This window comes from Scyliorhinus torazame, chromosome 7, assembly GCF_047496885.1.
Source record: "Scyliorhinus torazame isolate Kashiwa2021f chromosome 7, sScyTor2.1, whole genome shotgun sequence".
Classification (NCBI taxonomy): Eukaryota; Metazoa; Chordata; class Chondrichthyes; order Carcharhiniformes; family Scyliorhinidae; genus Scyliorhinus; species Scyliorhinus torazame.
In genome coordinates this window covers 35,055,026-35,067,146 of record NC_092713.1, presented here as the reverse complement: position 1 = coordinate 35,067,146, position 12,121 = coordinate 35,055,026, and the positions used below count along the sequence as shown (strand labels likewise).

At 54.9% G+C, this 12,121-nt stretch overlaps 1 protein-coding gene across 1 annotated transcript in view; it reads right to left on the bottom strand.

Annotated features, from left to right (window-relative positions):
• The window catches only part of abcd3a (ATP-binding cassette, sub-family D (ALD), member 3a), a 119,045-nt gene that overhangs the window by 3,537 nt on the left and 103,387 nt on the right, over positions 1 to 12,121 (bottom strand). The window lies entirely within an intron of this gene.

The window sequence follows — 12,121 nt, the reverse complement described above, 5'->3', positions numbered from 1 at the left end:
CCAGAGCTGTGTGGGTCCTACAGGTCGATCTCCCTGCTGAATGTAGATGCCAAGTTGCTGGCCAAAATCTTGTCCTCCAGGATCGAGGATTGTGTTCCGGACATTATTGGGGAGGACCAGAGGGGTTTGTTAGGGGCAGACAGTTGGTGGCCAATGTAAGAAGGCTGTTAAATGTGATCAGGATGCCCCCGGAAGGTAGGGAGTTGGAGGTAATGATCGCAATGGATGCAGAAAAGGCTTTTGATCGGGTAGAATGGGAATATCTGTGGGAGATACTGGGACGGTTCGGATTCGGGCGGGGCTTTATTGACTGGGTCAGGTTACTGTATCAGGCTCCTGTGGCAAGTGTACGGACGGGTAGGACAGCATCGGACTATTTTAGTCTGCACCGGTGGACGAGACAGGGATGCTCCCTCTCCCCACTGTTGTTCGCACTGGCTATAGAACCTTTGACAATTGCTCTGAGAGCCTCGAGGGGCAGGAGAGGACTGGCCCCGGGGGGGTAGAGCACAGGGTTTCGCTCTATGCGGATGACCTGCTTCTGTATGTTTCGGACCCAATAGAGGGGATGGAAGAAATCATGAGGACTCTAGGGGAATTTGGCCGGTTTTTGGGGTATAAGTTTAATATGGGAAAGAGTGAGATGTTTGTGGTCCAGGCGAGGGAACAGGAGAGGCAACTGGGAGAGCTGCCATTTAGGTTAGTAGAGGGAAGCTTTAGGTACCTCGGCATCCAAATGGCACGGGAATGGGGCTGGCTGCATAAACTGAATCTGGCCCGGCTGGTGGACCAAATGAAGGACGATTTTCGGAGATGGGACGCGCTTCCATTGTTTCTGGCTGGGAGGGTGCAGATGGTAAAAATGACGGTCCTCCTGAGATTCCTATTTGTATTTCAGTGTCTCCCCGTCTTTATTCCGCGATCCTTTTTTAAGTGGGTCAACAGAGTGATCATGGGCTTCGTCTGGGCGGGCAAGACCCCGCGGGTAAGGAAGGTAATGCTTGAGCAGAGTCGGGGAGAGGACGGGTTGGCGCTGCCAAATTTTAGCAACTATTACTGGATGGCTAATATAGCCATGATCAGGAAGTGGGTGGTGGGGGAGGGGTCGGCATGGGTGCGTATGGAGGCGGCATCATGTCAGGGCACCAGTTTGGGGGCGTTGGTAACTGTGCCTCTGCCGTTCCCGCGGCACGGTACTCCACCAGTCCAGTGGTGGTGGCGGCCCTGAGAGTTTGGGGCCAGTGGAGGCGGCACGTGGGAGCACTGGGAGCATCGGTCTGGGCCCCAATCTGTGATAATCACCGGTTTGCCCCGGGGAGTATGGACGGGGAGTTCCGGTTATGGCAGAGAGCAGGGATTGAGAGGATGGGGAATATGTTCATAGAGGGGAGCTTTCAGATATGAGGGCGTTGGAGGAAAAGTTTGGGTTGGCGAGGGGAAACAAATTCAGGTATCTGCAGATGCGGGACTTCCTTCATAAACAGGTGTCAACCTTCCCGCTCCTACCGCTAAGGGGGATTCAGGACAGTAGTTTCCAGAGGGTGGGTAGGAGAAGGGAGCGTCTCAGACATTTATAAGGAGCTTATGGGGTCAGAGGAGACGCAGACCGAGGAGCTGAAGCACAAGTGGGAGGAGGAGCTGGGAGTTGAGATAGAGGATGGTCTATGGGCAGACGCGTTGAGTAGAGTCAACACGTCCGCAACATGTGCCAGGCTCAGCCTGGTACAATTTAAGGTTGTTCACCGGGCTCACATGACAGTGGCCCGGATGAGCAGATTCTTTGGGGTGGAGGACAGGTGCGCAAAATGTGCGGGAGGACCAGCGAACCATGTCCACATGTTTTGGACATGTCCAAAGCTTAGGGGATTTTGGCAGGGGTTTGCGGACGTCATGTCCACGGTGTTAAAAACAAAGATGGCGCCGAGACCAGAGGTGGCGATTTTCGGGGTGTCAGAAGACCCAGGAATCCAGGAGGAAGAGGCAGACGTTCTGGCTTTTGCTTCCCTGGTAGCCCGGAGACGGATACTATTAGCTTGGAGGGTCTCAAAGCCCCCAAAGTCGGAGACCTGGCTATCGGACATGGCTAGCTTTCTCTGATTGGAGAAAATCAAGTTCACCTTGAGAGGGTCACTGTTAGGGTTCACCCGGAGGTGGCAACCGTTCGTCGACTTTGCGGGAAATTAATCGTCAGCAGACGGGGGGGGGGGGGGGGCGTGGAGAGGAGTAGTTTAGATTAAAGTAGGGGGTCAATAAGGGAGGGGCCTGTACGAGAGGTTAATGGCTTTTGCACTATGTTTATGGTTTCATGTATATTGTTTATTTGATTGTTACTGTACCAAAAATACCTCAATAAAATGTTTATTAAAAAAGATACATGACAGCAGCATAAATCAGCTTCTTCACTTTCATTTAAGGAAAATGGTCTCATCTGTGAACTGTCTCTCCCAGATAGCTTAGATCAGAAACTCAACCTGCACATGACCATCATTCCAGCTTCTTGCCAAAGCTGACTTTTCAAAGGCAATTCTAAAAGGTTGAAAATAGTCAAAATAGAGAAAATTGCCACAGATATTTCCCATGTTGAAGGCATTCTAAAAATGTATCTTGCTGTTGACACAGAGAGAATTAAAAAAAAAAACTAGAGGGAAATGATAAAATACTGCAACCAGTCTTATTCACTTTGGACAACCACAGGGCAGACAAGAAGAATATCCCAACTTCAGCCTAAAGTGAATACAATGGCTCTTCAGGCACACTGAATTGATCATATTTTTTTGCTTTTATTCTTTCATGCGATGTGGGCGTCACTCGCGAGGGCAGCATTTACTGCCCTTCCCTAATTGCCCTTGAAGGTTAGTGTGGGCTGCTTTTTTAAACCGCTGCTGTCCATGTGGTGTAGGTATAGCCACAGTGCTGCGAGAGACAGAGTTCCAGGATTTTGATTCAGCAAAAGTGAAGGAACGACATTACATTTCCAGGACAGGATGGTGTGTGGCTTGGATGAAAACGCACAGGTGGTGGTGTTCTTATGTGTCTGCTGCTCATGTCTTTCCAGGTGGTAGAAGTCACAGATTGGAATGTTATGTTGAAGGAGTCTTGGTGAGCTGCTGCAGTGCATCCTTTAGAGGGTACACATTGCGGCCAGGGTGTGTCAGTGATGGAGAAAGTGAATGTTTAAATTGTACATGGGGTGCCAATCAAGCGGGCTGCTTTGTTCTGGATGGTGTCGAGCATCTTGGGTGTTGTTGGAGCTGCACTCATCCAGGAACTGGAGAGTATTCAATCACACTCCTGAGTTGTACCTTGTAGATGTTGGACAGACTTTGGGGAGTCAGGAGGTGGGTTATTCTCCACAGAATTCCCAGCCTCTGACCTGCTATTGCAGTAATGGCTGGTTCAGTTCAGTTTCGGGTCAATGGTGACCCCCCAGTATGTTGATATTGGGGATGGTAATGCCATTGAATGTCAAGATGAGATGGTTGGGTTCTCTCTTGTTGGAGATGGTCACTGCTTGGGAGTTGTGGAATGTTTCTTGTGTATTATCATAATAATGAACTTAAACTTTGATTAAAACAGAAAATGCTGAGAAAGGAATTAGGACGCTAAAAGATTTGTTTCTTGGGGGTCGGTTTGCAGATTGAAGGAGCTGGGAGCGAAGTACGGGCTGGAGCAGAGGGAAATATTTAGATACATGCAGGTTCGAGACTTTGCCAGAAAGGAGATACAGAGCTTCCCGGTAGAGCTGGCTTCCACATTGCTGGTGGAGATGCTGACGACAGGGAGACTGGAAAAGGGGGTAGTATCGGCGGTTTACGGGGCTATTTTGGAAGAGGAGAAGGCACTGCTGGAAGGGATGAAGGCAAAGTAGGAGGAAGAGTTGGGAGAGGGTATGGAGGAAGGGTTCTGATGGGAGGTACTCCGGAGGGTGAACGCCTCCAGCTCGTGTGCGAGGTTGGGGCTGATACAGCTGGAGGTGCTGTATAGAGCACACCTTACAAGGGCGAGCATGAGCCGGCTCTTTGAGAGGGTAGAAGATGTGTTTGAACGTTGCCCCGGGGGGGGGGGGGGGGGGGGAGCCCGCAAACCACGTTCATATGTTTTGGTCCTGTCCAAAGCTGGAGGATTACTGGAAGGAGGTTTTTAGGGTAATCTCTAAAGTGGTGCACGTGGAACTGAATCCGGGCCCTTGGGAGGCCATATTCGGGGTATCGGACCAGCCAGGGTTGGAAACGGGTGCCGGAGGCTGATGTCGTAGCCTTTGCCTCGTTAATCGCCCAGAGGCGGATCCTATTAGGGTGGAGATCAACCTCTCCACCCTGTGCCCTGGCAGGGGGACCTGCTGGAATTCTTGACGCTTGAGAAGGTCAAATTTGAACTGAGGGGAAGGATGGAGGGGTTCTACAATTCATGGGCACAATTCATTATGCACTTTCGAGAATTGGATTACATCGAACATTGGGGATGGGTTGGGGACGGGTACTGTATGTGTTAATGGTGACTATGGGTGATTCCTGATTCCTTTTTGTCATTTGTTTACGTTAACATGCGGGCTAATGTTTGGGGGTTTGGTGGGAGGATGGGATTGTTGTTATTGATAAGGGATTGACATTGCATTTGTTACTGACTGTTGTTTATTGTTGGGTGTAAATTTGAGAGAAAATGTGAAAAAGGAGGAGAATAAAAATAATTTAAAAAAAAAAAACAGAAAATGCTGGAAATGCTCAGCAGGTCAGGCGACATCTGTGGAGCGAGAAACAGAATGAATGTTTCAATTTAATGACCCTTCCACCGGAACTGGGAAAGTTCGAAACATAATCGGTTTAAAATGGGAGGGTGTGAAAAAGAACAAAAGAACAAAAGTGAAGGTTTGTTAGGATGAAATGAAAATCGCTTATTGTCACGAGTAGGCTTCAATGAAGTTACTGTGAAAAGCCCCTAGTCGCCACATTCCGGTGCCTGTTCTGGGAGGCTGGTACGGGAATTGAACCGTGCTGCTGGCCTGCCTTGGTCTGTTTTAAAAGCCAGCGATTTAGCCCAGTGTGCTAAACCAGCCCGATGAATGACAGAAGACATTAAACAGCAAGAGCTGGTGTTGCAAGGCTATATATAGGGAATGGTAATAGAACAAGTAAACAAAATATGCATCTTGAGGTGGCGCGAATGGCAGAATTACAAACAGCTGTTTGATACGATCCGTCAGTTTTTGGGATGTACAGCCAATACCCGGTACTACACTGGCAATGAAATGCACACAGAACATTATTCATTTGTGCGAATATTACTCATTTGTGAGATAGACAGAGTATCTGGCTTGACAGCAGCATCCTCTGAGTGGAGAATGCCACTAGTGTTACTATAACACTGTGCAACAGCTGGCCCCACCTGTTGCTCAAAAATCTGAGCAAATGGATTCTTTGCTACTGTCTACCAGAACCTACCGTCACTGGTCAATGTACAAGTTGGATTTCTAGTGTCACGAGCTGTGATTATAGCCTTATTGGCAATCTCGAAATAGGGCCCCAAGCCATTTTCTCACCGGGCAAGCATGATGCTGAAGATAGGGTGTGCATCAAAGCTATCCTACGGGAGAACGTCTACCAAATCAACACTCGCTGTATATCGTGCAAACTCATAAATGGGCTTAAGGCCACCACTTTCAGTCCAGAAACATGCCCAGTGTACCTCAAATAGGGGGCACGATTCTCCACTCCCGCGACTAAGTGCCCACGCCGGCATGAAACGGCCCCGATCGCGATCGATTCAGGGCCCAAAAATGGGCTAGGAGCGGGGCCGCGAGGAACTCGGGGGGCGTGGCGCGAAAGCAGCGCCGTAAGCGCACGATGCCCGAATGACACGGCGCTGCGCCATAAATGGTGCGATCCGCGCACGGAAGGACCCCGGAGGAGGAGAGATGGCTGAGCCCCGACGAGCCGCACCGAGGTACCGGGACACCCTCCTCGATGAGGTTGAAAACCGAAGGGCCATCCTCTGACCAAGACGTGGGCATCGCCAGCCATCCAGCAAGGTGAGGCACGGTTGGCGTGAAGGTGGCACGGCTGTGAGTGCTGTGGGGCACCCCCCCCGGTCCGGGGAGCAGTGTCGGAAGAAGCTGCACGACCTCACTCAGGCTGCCAGGGTAAGTGCCACGAGGGTGCCCCCGGGTCACAACCAACACCCCCCCCCCCCCCTCTCAGTATGGGACGCTGGACGGGCACGCACATACGACGGGCAGAGACAATACTGAGGGGCACACGACGGACAGTGACGATGACGCATAGAGAATGGCCACACAGTCCACGGAAACACCTGGAGGGAAACATGACATGGGCCGCATGCACCTTGCGCCAGGGGACCAGTACACACCAGACTTCCTAACGGACGATGGCCTCGAGCTAGCAGCACTGCTGTCTCCCACACCATCCACCATCACAGAGACACTCACCTCGGTTGGGCAGATAAGTGATGAGGCTCCCGAGTCACGGTCTGGTGCGCACCACACAGCCGAGCCGGTACAGCAGGTGAAGTTTGGAGCAGCCGAGGGGTTGGACGGTCGGAGGGCAGCCCAGGCCCAGCAAACAGCTGCCACCCAGACGCCTCCCGGGTTCCTGGATGTACTTGACCCCCCCGGAAAACCGATGCATGTGGACACCGAGGGACTGAATAACGGGATGAGGGCCATCTTCTAGGACCTGCACACGCAGTTGGAGGAGTCCATTCGCGTCCAGGAGCAGGGAGTGGTGCCACTCATTGCAGCCACCCAGGCCGACACCGCACGGGTGGCGTCCGCGGTGGAGGCAATGGGTGAAACGGTTTCAGCCATTGGTCAGGTTCTGCAAGGCGTTGGGCTTCACGTGCACGCGTCATCCATGGCCCAGGCGAGGGCTGCCCTCTCACAGGTAGCCATGCGCTAGAGCCAACACGACATTGCCGCAGCTCTCCGGGCCCTGGCCGAGTCTCACAGTCCCAGCAGCCAGTCGCGGAGAGCATAGACCGCCTGGCGCACGTGATGGATAGCGTAGCACACTCACAGGTTGAGATAGCACAATTCCTGGGCAGGAATGTTGCATTCCCTGGGCTCCGTCTCTGCGAACATTCGGACCGTGGTCGATACTGCTGCAGGCCTCCAGGACTGGCAGCGCCAGGTGTCGGTGGTGCAACGGGGCATGTCTTCGATCGCACCTCTGTCCCACAGTGAGGCCCGGGGGCCACCGGGCTCCCCGAGGGAGGAGGTGGTTCTGGGCCCGTCCCGGTACCTCCAGCAAGGGATGTCCCGGAACACTCGGCCTCCCCCCGTTCCGACCCTGGCGCATCTGGTGGGCAGCGGGCAGGATAGGATGGCACCACGCCATCCAGCACGCCCGCCGAGCAGCCTGGCCCATCGAAGCCGGGCCGCCACAGGAAATGCGTGCCAACGGGGAGCCATGTCGCAGGACGTGATTCTCAGCAGTCCGCCTCCACTCCTGCTGTACCATCTGGGGAGACACCTAGACGTAGTGGTAGGGCCCCGTAAGGCAAAGAAGTTAGGCACGTAATAAGTTGGCACGGGTGCAGGGCACAGTTTAGTTGTAGGGGGTAGGGTATCAGTATGTGAATGTCACAAATAAACTCACTGTTGCACTTAACTTGTAAGACTCTGTGCTATGTCCGGTGCCAGGGGGCTCGTGAGGGTGACCGAGTGGCGCTGTGGTTAACGAGCGGTTTAACGTCGGTGCCGGATGTGCTGTCCCTTTCCCCCCGCCTCCCAAAATCGGACACCGTAGTCCTCGGCCCTCCGACTCCAGCTACCCCACACGGGCACGTGATGAAATGTCCGTTACGAAGGCTGTGACCACCGGAGTGCATGGTTCAGCTATAGCCATGGGCCAGACCTTGACTAGCGAATCTGAGCTCACAGCTCATCGCAGAGTGGGCTGTCATCATTCAACATGGCATTGATCACACCCGCTTACACAATCATTAATGTTGTGCAATCCCGTAGTGGTAAGGTGATGTGGAATTGGTGCCGTGAACGCGGTGCGCGGGGTGGTGGGTGCTGTGTGGTGCCCGTGCGCAGGACTGACGGTGCAAGTGGCAGTGTTCAGCGAATCCCTCCCCTACGGTGCGTGAACAGTGCGGCCACCAACGCGTCGCGTGCCCGCTGTCCTCGCCGGTGCCGTCGTGCAGCCTCCTGGACGTAACCAGCCCCCCGGCATTTTCTGTGTCCTGCGCCCCTCTCCCCACCCTGATGCATGCCATCCTCCTCCTCCTCCCCTTCGTTTACATTTGCTCCGGTGCCGTCGGTCCTCCCTCCGACTCCTCCACCAGGGCATCTCCCCTCTGCATGGCAATATTGTGCAGCGCACAGCAGACTACAACTATGCGACCGACCTGGTCGGGCCGGTACTGCAGGCCCCTTCCCCCCCTCCCTCCCCCCCCCCCCCCTCCTCCCTCCCCCCCCTGCCCGCGGAGCGGTCCAGGCATCTGAATCGCATCTTCAGCAGGCCGAAGCACCACTCCACCACACCCCTGGTTGCTGCATGAGCCTCGTTGTATAGGCTCCCCGCGTTGGTCTGAGGCCGCCGTATTGGCGTCATCAGCCATGACCTCAACGGATTGCCCCTATCGCCCAGCAACCAGCTCCTCAGCCCCGGGGGGGGGGGGGCAATCCATCGAACACTGCGGGGATGAACGACTGTGCCAGAATTCATAGAATTTACAGTGCAGAAGGAGGCCATTTGGCCCATCGAGTCTCCACCGTCTCTTGGAAAGAGCACCTTACCCAAGGTCAACACCTCCACCCTATCCCCATAACCCAGTAACCCCACCCAACATTAAGGGCTATTTTGGACACGAAGGGCAATTTTGGACACGAAGGGCAATTTTGGACACGAAGGGCAATTTATCATGGCCAATCCACCTAACCTGCACATCTTTGGACTGTGGGAGGAAACTGGAGCACCCGGAGGAAACCCACGCACACACGGGGAGGATGTGCAGACTCCGCACAGTGACCCAAGCTGGAATCGAACCTGGGATCCTGGAGCTGTGCAGCAATTGTGCTATCCACAATGCTACTGTGCTGAATGTAGGCGTCATGCACACTCCCGGGGTACCTTGCACACACGTGCATGATCTTCATGTGGGGGTCGCACACCACCTGAATGTTCATGGAGTATGCGCCCTTCCTGTTCATGAACACTTCCCTGTTGTCTGCAAGTGGCCGCATGAGGACGTGCACACCATCGATGACACCCTTGACCATCGGTATCCCGGCCACCTTGGCGAATCCACATGCCCGTGCTTCCTGCTGTGCTCGGTCCTCGGGGGATTTAATGTACCTGTCCGCGATGGCGCACAAGGCGTCGGTCACGGCCCTGATGCACCTGTGGACCGATGCCTGTGAGATCCCGGATAGTCCCCGCTCGACGCCTGGAAGGAACCGGTAGCGTAAAAGTTTAGGGCCACCGTCACCTTGACGGAGACTGGTATAGCGTGTTCTCTCCCCGTTCCAAGTGGTGCGAGGTGCGCCACGAGGGGGCATATATGTACGACCGTCTCCCTGCTGAACCGTAGTCTCCTCCTGCATGTGATGTCCAGTAGGGCCTCGAACGATATTCTGTCACGGTACGCCCTAGGCCTTGCTGGATGCCTGTGGCGCCCTGGCACCACCATCAGTGGCTCCTCCCCCTCCCCCCCACCCCCCAAGCACTTCGAGATTAGTGCCCGCTTCCTGTGCATTCCTCACCGTTGGGGGGGGTCAATGTTCCCCTCGGCATCCCCCTGGACATTCCGGGCCTCAGCGCCTGCGGCCTGCGCGGCGGCGACGGGCCACTCCGCAGCCATCCCCTCTGCTGCAGCTGCAACCGCTGCATCTGCAGCCACTGTGGGCCGTCTGAGTCTACGCTGCCGGATGGCCACCTGCAGAGCTGCGGCTCCAACCACGGCAGTGAACATCACTGTCTGGTTGGCATACATGGTGACCTGCAGGAGGGTGGTGGGGGGGCAGAGAAACGACATGTTACACCAAGGTTCTTCCACACCTCGCCAGCCGGGCTGCATGGGATACCTGTGTGCCCCGGTGGCCTGGTCGCACTGCAGATACGCAGCCAGCCTAACACCTGGTCACTGTCTGCGTCCAACGGTCAGTTCACACCGTCCTCCTCACCAGTGTGCCAGTCGCCTGTGCCCATCAGCCACACGACAACCTGCGGCCGTGTCCTCGTCACCGTCCTGCCATATCAGGGCGGTTGACAGGTGGCATCCGCAGATGGACGACACCCTCCACACTCTCCCTCCCCCCCCTCCCACCTCCACACTCTCCCTCACCCCCCTCCACTCCCTCCCTCCCACCTCCACTCCCTCCCTCACCCCCTCACCCCTCCACTCCCTCCCTCCCACCTACACTCCCTCCCTCACCCCCCTCACCCCTCCACACTCTCCCTCACCCCCCTCCCACCTCCACACTCTCCCTCCCCCCTCCACACTCTCCCTCACCCCCCTCCCCCCTCCACACTCTCCCTCACCCCCCCTCCCATCTCCACACTCTCCCTCACCCCCCTCCCACCTCCACACTCTCCCTCACCCCCCTCCCATCTCCACACTCTCCCTCACCCCCCCTCCCACCTCCACACTCTCCCCCCCCCCCCCCCCCCTCCCACCTCGACACTCTCCCTCACCCTCTCTTACCCCTCCCCCCCCCCCCCCCTGTTGGCCGCAGCGTTCTTGGGGAAGCCGACCCGGTCTGCAGGAGCTCCGGAACAGTCCGCTCACTTCCTCACTGTTCAGCGTCAACCAGCACGACTGGCTGACGACTTTATTTACCAGGTGTGAACGGCGACGGCGTGAACTCGGGTCACGCCGTCGGGACTTTGGCCCATCCGGACCGGAGAATAGCGGGGGTAGCGGAGAATCGCCATTTTGGGTGTCTCGGGCGATTCTCCGGCCTGCGCCGCGCAGAACTCGACGGGGCCAATCTCGCCACTTGGGTGAATCGCGGGAGGGCGTCGGACCGGCGCCGCGTGGAAAAATGGCGCGCCAGGCGATTCTCCCAACCGGCGCGGAATCGGAGAATCGCGCCCAGGATGTCTCAAAAACTTGTTACCAAGGAGGCCGAGCAGCATCGGGTAGCCCAATTTTTAAAATAATTTCTTCAAAAGGCTGGAAGGAAGACAGGGTTTGATCTTCACAGTCTGCCCTTTGCAGATGGATGAACAACCCAATGAAGATGGAACCCTCCCTTTCTTCATAATCCCATTGAGCCTTAAACCCAACAGCCCCACCAACCCTCTCCCTGCTCTGCCAAGCCTTCCCTGCTCAATACTCCGGAGTTACCAGCTTCGGGGATCTATGGGCCTTCATCCTCCTTATTGCATTGCCGGCAGCGCCAAAGGCTGCTGCCATGACTTCCTCCCCAGTGAGGGGCAGAAGTTCCACTTGGCTCTGATTAAGCCCGCCCAACTTTGCTTATAGGGGGTGCAAGCCATCCAACATTATTATTATTGTCATGTATTATTCAGCTTCAAGAGACGGAGGGTCGGTAGCAAACAGGTTGGCAAGAGGGCATGTCAGCGTTGAGAGGGAGTGTCGGCGGTGAGATAAAGGGGCGAGAAGTGGGAAGCGCTGCTCTAAAATGGTGTTGATCAGATCATAAAACCCTACTCAGACCTGGTGCAACACAACATTAAAATGAAACCCACAATGCTAAACATGAACACCAGTCCTATTAATGGGCTGATTTAAAGTAGGGCAGCTTAGAACGGGAAATTATTGTATATGTGAATTGATGTTTCATCCTGACTGTGATTTGAGGGCTTGAACGGTTAGGAGATAGGAAGGAAGTGAAAGAGATGTTGGATCTCCTGCGCTTCCACTCAAAAGTGCCCTGGGAAGAGAAGGGAATGTTGAGGAGAGTGAGGAATGAACCAGAATATCGCAGAGGAATGGTCCCTTTGGAATGTTAAAAGGAGAGGTGATGTCGCTTTTGGTTTTGCCAACATGCTGGAGGTGGCAAAGGTGAAGGAGGATGATCTGTTGAATCAAGCCTGGTGGGGTTGAAGGTGAGGATGTGGAACCTTATCATGGTTCTAGGAGGAAGGGGAAGAGATGGGACAGATAGAGTGAAGGATCCGGTCGACCGGTGGGG